Source organism: Somniosus microcephalus, chromosome 24, assembly GCF_052327205.1.
Source record: "Somniosus microcephalus isolate GS21.2 chromosome 24, FLI_Smic_1.0, whole genome shotgun sequence".
NCBI lineage: Eukaryota > Metazoa > Chordata > Chondrichthyes > Squaliformes > Somniosidae > Somniosus > Somniosus microcephalus.
The window spans coordinates 5,255,053-5,266,584 of record NC_141010.1 but is presented as its reverse complement, the minus strand read 5'-3'; positions in this window follow the sequence as shown (position 1 = coordinate 5,266,584).

The window sequence follows — 11,532 nt, the reverse complement described above, 5'->3', positions numbered from 1 at the left end:
TGCAGCAGGACCCCCAGATCCCTTTGTACTTCAGTACTTTCCAGTTTCTTGCCATTAAGATAATAACTTGCTCTATGATTTTTCCTGCCAAAGTGCATAACCTCACACTTTCCAGTATTATATTCCATTTGCCAAATCTCTGCCCACTTACTTAGCCTATCTATGTCCCTTTGCAGGTTTTTTATGTCCTCCTCACTCACTACTTTCCCTCCGATCTTTGTATCATCTGCAAACTTTGATATGTTACACTCGGTCCCCTCCTCCAAATCGTTAATATAGATTGTAAAGAGTTGGGGACCCAGCACTGACTCCTGCGGAACACCACTAGTTACTGATTGCCAGTCTGAGAATGAACCATTTATCCCAACTCTCTGCTTTCTGTTAGATAGCCAATCTTCCACCCATGCCAGTATATTACCCCCAATCCCATGCTTTTTTATCTTGAGCAATAATCTTTTATGTGGCACCTTGTCAAGTGCCTTTTGGAAGTCTAAATACACTAAGTCCACTGGTTCCCCTTTATCCACCCTATATGTTACGTCCTCAAATGTTCTCCTCAATATCTTGAAAACTTCGATCAAATCACCCCTTGACCTTCTAAATTCCAGGGAATACAACCCTAATTTGTGTAATCTCTCCTCGTAACTTAACCCTTGAAGTCCGGGAATCATTCTGGTAAACCTACGCTGCACTCCCTCCAAGGCCAATATATCCTTCCTAAGGTGTGGTGCCCAGAACTGCTCCCAGTGCTCCAGGTGTGGTCTAACCAGGGTTTTGTACAGCTGCAGCATAACTTCTACCCCCTTGTATTCGAGTCCTCGAGATATAAAGGCCAACATTCCATTAGCCTTTTTGATTATTTTCTGTACCTGTTGATGACATTTTAATGATCTGTGTACCTGGACCCCCCAAGTCTCTTTGGACCTCCACTGTTTTTAGTTTTTCACCATTTAGAAAGTACCCTGTTCTATCCTTTTTAGGTCCAAAGTGGATGACCTCACATTTGCCTACATTGAAATCCATTTGTCACAGTTTTGCCCATTCACTTAATCTATCAATAACCCTTTGTAATTTTATGCTTTCATCTCCACTGCCTGCAATGCCGCTTATCTTTGTGTCATCGGCAAATTTGGATATGGGGCTTCCTATCCCATCATCTAAGTCGTTAATAAATACTGTGAATAGCTGAGGCCCCAACACAGATCCCTGCGGGACACCACTAGTCACATCCTGCCAGTTACAGTCGAATTGTAGAATCATAGAATGGTTACAGCATGGAAGAAGGCCATTCGGCCCGTTGACCCTGTGCCGGCTCTCTGCGAGAGCACTTCAGTTAGTCCCACTCCCCTGCCCTTTCCCCGTAGCCCTGAAACTTCTTTCCTTCAGGTACTTATCCAATTCCCTTTTGAAAGCTGTGATGGAATCTGCCTCCACCACCCTTTCAGGCAGTACATTCCAGATCTTAACCACTCGCTGCATAAAAAGGTTTTCCTCATGTCGCCTTTGGATCTTCTGCCAATCACCTTAAATCTGGGTCCTCTGGTTCTCGACCCTTCCGCCAATGGGAACAGTTTCTCTCTATCTACTCTGTCCAGACCCCTCATGATTTTGAACACCTCTATCAAATCTCCTCTCAAACTTCTCTGCTCCAAGGAGAACAACCCCAGCTTCTCCAGTCTATCCACGTAACTGAAGTCCCTCATCCCTGGAATCATTCTTGTAAATCTTTTCTGCACCCTCTCTAAGGCCTTCACATCCTTCCTAAAGTGCGGTGCCCAGAATTGGACACAATACTCCAGTTGAGGCCGAACCAGTGTTTTATGCAGGTTCATCATATTTTCCACGCTTTTGTACTCTATGCCTCTATTTATGAAGCCCAGGATCCCGTAAGCTTTTTTAACCGCTTTCTCAACCTGCCCTGCCACCTTCAATGATTTGTGCACATATACCCCCAGGTCTCTCTGTTCATGCACCCCCTTTAGGATTGTACCCTTTAGTTTATATTGCCGCTCCTCGTTCTTCCTACCAAAATGTATCACTTTGCACTTTTCTGTGTTAAACTTCATCTGTCACATGTCCGCCCATTCCACCAGCCTGTCTATATCTTCCTGAAGTCTATCCCAATCCTCCTCACTGTTCACTATACCTCCAAGTTTTGTGTCACCCGCAAATGTTGAAATAGTGCCCTGTACTCCCAAGTCCAAATCATTAATATATATCAAGAGTACCTGCCCGTTATCCGTACTCTCTCTCTCCTGCCGCTCAGCCAATTTCCTAACCAGGTCAATAATTGCCCTCAATTCCATGGGCTTCAACCTTAGATAACAGTCTCTTACGAGGGATTTTATCAAATCCCTTCTGGAAGTCCATATAAATAACATCCATAGACATTCCCCTGTCCACTACTTTGGTCATCTGTTCAAAAAATTCAATCAAGTTCATCAAGCATGACCTACCTTTCACAAACCCATGATCAACTGAAAATTTTCAATGTTTTCAGTCACTCTATCATTAATTATAGACTCTAGTAATTTCCCAACAATGGATGTTAGGCTAACTGATCTATAATTCCCTGGTTTCCCTCTCTCACCTTTCTTAAATAGCAGACTGACATGTAGAGAAAGAGAAAGTGTGAGAGACGTACAAGAGAGAGAGAAAGGGATACAAAAAGAATTAAAGAAGTAAGACAAGTAGAGATTATAGAAAGAGAATATAGGCCTAGAAATTCAGTATAGCCACTTTTGGGGCGGTAAAGTCGGGCAGCCGCTAAAGTTTGCGCCCGGCGCAAAGTCGAGCCCCCTTCGCCGATATTCAGTTGCATCGCCCTAAGAGGTTGCTGCTGCGCTAAAGCAGGCGATGCGCGACTATCATTAGGCGCTAAGCCGGCAGCCCGGGGCGAAACCCCGGAAGTCGGGCGCAGGGCAGGTGCTGATTGACGGCAGACACTCTGGCGCCGGTGAGCTCTTAAAGGGGGAGGGTGCATTTGTGTTTTTGCACGGCCGACATTAGTTTGCCGCCTCCTCCTCCTCCTCCTCCTCCAAGATCCGTCTCTCCCAAAAAGGAGTGTTGCAACACGGCTGCCGTTTCTAGTGCAGGGGAAGTGCCCTTTAATTTGCGCTCCCCGTGGCCCGCATCGGCTGAGCAACGTTCCACTCAACAGTCGTTAGGGCCGCCCGGCGCACAATGGGCCGGCGCGACTGAAGATCCGGTTTGGGGCGCACAAAGGGCGTTGCACGAGGATATGACGTCATGATCTGCACGCGCAGCTGAGCGCGCGCAAAGACTTTGCGCCGGCGCTAAATGTCTACTGAAGTTGGGGAGAGGCGCAGATCACGCTGCGCCCGGGCGCTAAGCGCCCCGTGCTCGACATCTACTCCTCCTAAGGCGCTAACGGCTGGCGCAACCAACTGAATTTCTAGCCCATAGTTTTTAAAATTTTGTCTGAGCAATGCTACAGGAATTTGTTTGAGCTGTTTTATTACTGTAATATTAGTGTTTGTTTCAGTGTCACAGTGCATGGGCTGAAAACAGACAAATGGGGTCAGCCCGGTTAGGGGGCAGGGGTGAGTGCGGAGTGAGGAGCTTCCCCCTCACCAGCTGGCAGTCTAAGGGATAAGACTAATTCTTGACCTCCATTTTTTGCACCAGCAGTAAAGGTAGCAACAAACACTTTGTCACGTCCCGGCCAGTGCGTGAGTGAAGGAAGGAATGTTCTGGATGCTGTTTTTTAATCTCGTTTATTACTTTCCTTCCCCTTCACCATGTGCCAGCTCCCAACCAAGTAACTTGGTACTAAGTCTCTGGCATTGCTACACTTGAACTCATAGTTGTGGAGACCCCATTAGCCCCCCTCCCTCCCACACCCCCCCCCTCAAAAATCTGCTATTTTCAGAAAAGCCAATTGCAAGGTTAATGTTTCAGCAACAACATTGTGCTATAAAAATTCAAACCTTTTTGCATGAGCTTCTGACTGCACCTGGGAGTAACTCCAGACTGTTAGGTAAGAGAGTAAATTGATACAAGCCATTTACTTCATGGTGCGGGCCAAAGATGTTTGTAATAGAGCTTAATATCTCCATCAGGAATAGGTCATCGGAGACCTCTGTGATACAGGCACAGGCTCAAACTCATTGAGCCGTGGTAGCATGTTCCTCAAACATTTCATCTCTAACACAGCGGAAAGAATTGCTTAACTGCTCATGAAACTCCTGTGGGCTGTTAATGGTTCTATTAACTAACTGCAGCCTTTGACTGATGGCATGGATTAGCTCCTTACTTGAACATGTATTGACCATTCCTTCATCATCGCTGGGTCCAGATCCTGGAACTCCCTACCCAAAAGCACAGCACTGTGGGAGCACCTTCACCACACGGACTGCAGTGGTTCAAGAAGAACCACTGCAGTCCATGTTGTTACAATTTGATGCCACTGACATGCTGGACGGTTAAGAGTTGACCACACATTGCTGTGGGTCTGGAGTCACATATAGGCCAGACCGGGTAAGAACGGCAGATTTCCTTCCCAACCAGATGGGTTTTTACGACAATCCAGTATGGTTACCATTACTGAGACTAGCTTTTATATAAATAACTGAATTTAAATTCCCCAGCTGCCAGTGGTGGGATTTAAACTCGTGTCTCTGAATAATTAGTCCAGGCCTTTGGATTAATTCGTCCACTAACATAACCACTATGCTACCATTCTGAATAAGTGTCCAGGGCACCTTATTTTCCATGGAGCAGCACCTCCCAAATCCACGACCTCTTCCACCTAGAAGGACAAGGGCAGCAGGCGCATGGGAACACCATCACCTGCAAGTTCCCCTCCAAGTCACACACCATCCCGACCTGGAAATATATCGGCCGTTCCTTCATCGTCGCTGGGTCAAAATCCTGGAACTCCCTCCCTTACAGCACTGTGGGAGCACCTTCCCCACACGGACTGCAGCGGTTCAAGAAGGCGGCTCACCACCACCTTCTCGAGGGCAACTAGGGACGGGCAATAAATGCTGGCCTTGCCAGAGACGCCCACATCCCGTAAATGAATTAAAAATAAATCAGCAGTGATTCCCCTCTGATTCCGATGTTACTACACTGAATCGCCTGAACAGGGAGACGCTGGACGGTAAGTCACTGACTGATAGGGACATTCATTCTTTAATAGAATTTCACAGTGAGCCGGGCCTCTGGACAACAACAACAGCTCGCTGGGTAAAGTCTGCACCTGGCTCAACAGATTTGAATACTATGCAAAACGGTCACCATGGCAGCACCGTCACGGGCTTCAGTTTTACTGCATCATTGGCAAGGCATCTGTAAAAATGCATTTTGGACACATACGATAACAGACAGGCTGGCATCTATATAGGACAACACACAGGCTGAGATCTGTATAAATATGGTAACAGAAAGGCTGCAATGTGCGTATATATATATATAAATATATAGAATCATACACGGACCAGAATCTATATTCTTTACCCAAAGAATGGTGAGAACGTGGAACTCGCTACCACAGGGAGTAGTTGAGGCGACTAGCGTAGATGCATTTAAGGGGAAGCTGGATAATTACATGAGGGAGAAAGGAATAAAGGTTATGGTGATGGGGTGAGATGAAGAGTGGTGGGAGGAGGCTCGTGTGGAGCACAAACACCGGCATAGACTAGTTGGGCCGAATGGCCTGTTCCTATGCTGTAGACTCGATGCGCTTCTATGTCATTCTATGTATATATATTGTAGGATAACAGACAGGCTGGAGTATGTATATATAGGATAAAAACAACAATTTGTATTTATATATAGCGCCTTTAACGTAGTAAAACATCCCAAGGTGCTTCACAGGATCGTTATGAAATAAAATTTGACACCGAGCCACATAAGGAGATATCAGGACAGGTGACCAAAAGCTTGGTCAAAGAGGTAGGTTTTATGGAACGTCTTAAAGGAGGAGAGACGGAGAGGTTTAGGGAGGGAATTCCAGAGCTTAGGGCCCAGGTAGCTGAAGGCATGGCCGCCAATGGTGGAGCGATTAAAATCGGGGATAGTCAAGAGGCCAGAATTGGAGGAGCGCAGAGATCTCGGAGGCTTGTAGGATGTTACAGAGATAGATACCCTAGATTCAGGAAAGGTCCCAGCGGATTGGAAGGTAGCAAATGTAACCCCGCTATTCAAGAAAGGAGGGAGAGAGAAAACAGGGAACAACAAGCCAGTTAGCCTGACATCAGTCGTCAGGAAAATGCTGGAATCCATTGTTAAGGAAGTGGTATCAGGGCACTTCGAAAATCATAACATGATTAGGCAGAGTCAACATGGTTTTATGAAAGGGAAATCGTGTTTGACAAATTTATTACAGTTTTTTGAGGATGTAACTAGCAGGGTAGATAAAGGGGAACCAGTGGTAGTATATTTGGATTTCCAGAAGGCATTCGATAAGGTGCCACATAAAAGGCTGTTAAGCAAGATAAGGGCACATGGGGTTGGGGGTAAGGTATTTGCATGGATAGAGGATTGGTTAACAGACAAAAAACAGACAGTAGGGATAAACAGGACATTTTCAGATTGGCAGACTGTAACTAGTGGGGTGCTGCAAGGATCAGTGCTTGGGCCTCAGTTATTTACAATCTACATCAATGACTTAGATGAAGGGACCGAGTGCAATGTATCCAAGTTTGCTGATGATACAAAGCTAGGTGGATAAGTAAGATGTGAGGAGGATGCAAAGAGCCTGCAAAGGAATATAGACAGGTTCAGTGAGTGGGCAATAAAGTGGCAGATGGTGTATAATGTGAGGAGAAGTGAGGTTATTCACTTTGGTAGGAAGAATAGAAAAACAGAATATTTTCTAAATGGTGAGAAACTTTCAAATGTTGGTGTTCAGAGAGATTTGGGTGTCCTCGTTCAAGAAACACAGAGAGTTAGCATGCAGGTACAGCAAGCAATTAGGAAGGCAAATGGCATGTTGGCCTTTATTGCAGGGGGGTTGGAGTATAAGAGTGAGGAAGTCTTGCTACAATTGTACAGGGCCTTGGTGAGACCACAGCGGGAGTACTGTGCACAGTTTTGGTCTCCTTATCTGAGGAAGGATATACTTGCCTTGGAGGCGGTGCAACAAAGGTTTACTAGATTGATTCCTGGGATGAGAGGGCTGTCCTATGAGGAGAGATTGTGTAGAATGGGCCGATACTCTCTGGAGTTTAGAAGAATGAGAGGTGATCTCATTGAAACATACAAGATTCTGAAGGGGATTGACAGGGTAAATGCTGAGAGGTTGTTTCCCCTGGCTGGAGTGTCTAGAACCAGGGGTCACAGTCTCAGGATAAGGGGTCGGCCATTTAAGACTGAGATGAGGAGGAATTTCTTCACTCAGAGGGTGGTGACTCTTTGGAATTCTCTGCCCCAGAGGGCTGTGGATGCTCAGTCGTTGAGTATATTCAAGGCTGAGATCGATAGATTTTTGGACTCCAGAGGAATTAAGGGATATGGGGATCGGGCGGGAAAGTGGAGTTGATGTCGAAGATCTTATTGAATGACGGAGCAGGCTCGAGGGGCCCTATGGCCTGCTCCTGCTCCTAATTCTTATCTTCTATTCTTATAGGGAGTGGGGGGGCGGTGAGTCCATGGAGGGATTTGAAAACAAGGATGAGAATTTAAAAATTGAGGCATTGCCAGACCAGGAGCCAATGTAGGTCAGCGAGTACAGGGGGTGATGGGTGAACGGGACTTGGTGCGAGTTAGGATACAGGCAGCAGATATTTGGATGAGCAAATAAGAGATATCTGTTTCTTTAGTGATGTTGATTTTGGAATAAAATACTGACCAGGACACCGGGGAGAACGCCCCTGCTTTTCTTCGAAATAGTGCCATGGGATCTTTTACATCCACCTGAGAGAGCAGAGGGGGTCTTGGTTTAATGTCCCTCGGTACTGCACTGGAGCATCAGCCTAGCATTGAGTCATAGAGTTATACAGCACAGAAAGAGGTCCTTCGGCCCATCGTGTCCGTGCCGGCCATCAAGCGCTATCTATTCTAATCCCACTTTCCAGCACTTGGTCCGTAGCCTTGTATGCTATGGCGTTTCAAGTGCTCATCTAAATGCTTCTTGAATGTTGTGAGGGTTCCTGCCTCTACCACCCTTTCAGGCAGTGAGTTCCAGATTCCAACCACCCTCTGGGTAAAAAAGTTTTCCCTCAAATCCCCTCTAAACCTCCTGCCCCTTACCTTGAAACTATGCCCCCTGGTTATTGACCCCTCTACTAAGGGGAAAAGTTCCTTTCTATCTACCCTATCTATGCCCCTCATAATTTTGTACACCTCAATCAGGTTCCTCCCTCAGCCTTCTCTGCTCTAAGGAAAACAACCCCAGCCTGTCCAGTCTCTCTTCATAGTTGAAGCGCTCCAGCCCAGGTAACATCCTGGTGAATCTCCTCTGCACCCTCTCCAATGCAATCACATCCTTCCTATAGTGTGGCGACCAGAACTGCACACAGTATTTCAGCTGTGGCCTAACTAGCGTTTTGTGCAGCTCCATCATAACCTCTCTGCTCTTATATTCTATGCCTCGGCTAATGAAGGCAAGTATCCCATATGCCTTCTTAACCACTTTATCTATCTGTCCTGCTGCCTTCAGGGATCTATGTACATGCACACCAAGGTCCCTCTGATCCTCTGTCCTTCATAGGGTCCTACCATTCATTGTGAATTCCCTTGCCTTGTTAGTCCTCCCAAAATGCATCACCTCACACTTTTCAGGGTTAAATTCCATTTGCCACTGTTCTGCCCATCTAACCAACCTGTCTATGTCGTCCTGTAGCCTGAGGCTTCCCTCCTCGCTATTTACCACTCCACCAATTTTTGTGTCATCTGCGAACTTACTAATCATACCTCCTACATTCATATCTAAATCATTAATGTACACTACAAACAGCAAGGGACCCAGCACCGATCCCTGCAGTACACCACTGGACACAGGCTTCCAGTCACAAAAACAACCTTCGACCATCACCCTCTGCCTCCTGCCACTAAGCCAATTTTTGATCCAATGTGCCAAATTGCCCTGGATCCCATGGGCTCTTACCTTCTTGACCAGTCTCCCATGCGGGACTTTGTCAAAAGCCTTACTGAAGTCCATGTAGACTACATCAACTGCACTACCCTCATTCACACACCTAGTCCCCCCCTCTAAAAATTCAATCAAATTGGTTAGATATGATCGCCCCCTGACAAAGCTATGCTGACTATCCTTGATTAATCCATGCCTCTCCAAGTGGAGACTAATTCTGTCCCTCAGAATTTTTTCCAATAATTTCCCTACCACTGATATTAGACTCACTGGCCTGTAATTCCCTGGTTTATCCCTACTACCCTTCTTGAATAATGGTACTACGTTAGCTGTCCTCCAGTCCTCTGGCACCTCCCCTGTGGCCAGGGAGGTCCTGAAAATTTGTGTCAGAGCCCCTGCAATCTCCTCCTTTGCCTCACACAGCAGCCTGGGATACATCTCGTCTGGGCTTTTAAGCCTGCTAAAACCATTAGTACCTCTTCCCTCTCAATGCTAATTTGTTCAAGTATATCACAATCCCCCTGCACGATCCCATTGCAAATGTTACACCCTTGTTCAAAAAAGGGTGTAAAGATAAACCCAGCAACTTCAGGCCAGTCAGTTTAACCTCAGTAGTGGGGAAGCTTTTAGAAACAGTAATCAGGGACAAAATTAACAGTAACTTGATTGAGTTTTTTGTTGAGGTAACAGAGAGGGTTGATGAGGGCAATGCGGTTGACGTAGTGTATATAGACTTCCAAAAGGTATTTGATAAAGTGCCACATAATAGGCTTGGCAGCAGTTGAAGCCCAATGGAATAAAAGGGACAGTGGCAGCATGGATACAAAATTGGCTAAGTGACAGGAAACAGAGAGCAGTGATGAACGGTTGTTTTTCGGACTGGAGGAAGGTATACAGTGGTGTTCCCCAGGGGTCGGTTCTAGGACCACTGCTTTTCTTGATATACATTAATGACTTGGGGGGGGGGGGAATTTTGCCAGCCCTGGAGAGGCAGGTAAGGAGGCGGGACTGCCAGGAAAATGGCAGAATCTGGGGGCGGGTACCCATCCCGCCTCCATGCCATCTCCCAGGAGAAGAGTTCCCGACCCGCAGCGGGTGGCGAGGATCTGGAAGGTACTGCCTGAAAGGGCGGTGGAAGCAGAATCAATCGTGGCTTTCAAAAGGCAATTGGATTAATACCTGAAGGAAAAAAGTTGCAGGGCTATGAGGAAAGGGTGGGGGAGTGGGACTAGCTGAAGTGCACGGGCTCCTTCCGTGCTGTATGATTCTAGCGTCTTTGGAATGGGACATGAACCCATCACCTTCTGACTCAAAGGCAAGAGTGCTACCAACTGAGCCATGGCTGACACACAGAGTGGTTAGAATGTGGAACTTGCTACCACAGGGAGTAGCTAAGGCGAATAGCACAGATGTATTTAAGGAGAAGCTGGATAAACACGAGACAGAAAGGAATTGAAGGATATGGTGATAGGGCGAGATGAAGATGGGAGGAGGCTCGTGTGGAGCATAAACACCGGCACACACCTAACGGGCCAAATGGCCTGTTCCTTACTGCGCATTCGATGCAATTCTATGTAGATTCTGTTACTAATAGAGGCCGTTGCCATTTCAACCCCAATAGTCTCGCTAACATTATTTGATTGGGAAAGGGTGAGAACTGTACATTTGCCACAAGACAGTGTTAGTTTAGGAGGCGGGGCGAGAGGTTGGAATGTTGCTCGTGCCCGGGTTTCATTAATGGGACACCGCCCAGTATCAGTGTATAAGGAGCTGTGAACCAAACCAGTCAATCAAGAAGGACTCGTCCTACAGAAAGCAGGTCAGACACAGGCCCTTTTCATCCTTTACTGGGCCCAGTTTCTCACCTAGCTTCCATTTTGGTTTCTGTGTGATGATTTCATCATCGAGCTACGCTGGAGAGTGTCAATGTACAGGCGGTGTGAAGTAGCCAATGCAACCCCAGAAATGGGGCAGATGGTGCATCAACGTGGCTCAGTGGGCAGCTCTCTCACCTCGGAATCAGAAGGTTGTGGGTTCATAGTCCCCACTCCAGGGACTTGAGCACATAATCCAGGCTGACTCTCCCAGGGCAGTGCTGAGGGAGTTCCGCAGTGTCAAGAGGTGCCGTCTTTCGCCCGCGACGTTAAACCGAGGCTCCCTCTGCCCTCTCGGGTGGATGTAAAAGATCCCACGGCCACTATTTCGAGGAGGCGCAGGGGAGAGTTCAGGGTATTTACCGGGAGAATCACACAGTCCTGGGGTTCAGGCATTGACCTGAACTCCCCTTCCACGGTCTGTGTGGTGTTAAGTTGTTTATTGTCCCTAGCGCACCAATGTCAGTGTTCTTGCTCAGGCCAACATCCCCAGCATCGAAGCTCTGACCACGCTCGATCAGCTCCGATGGACGGGTCACATTGTCCGCCTGCCCGATACGAGACTCCCAAAACAAGCGCTCTACTTGGAGCTCCAACACG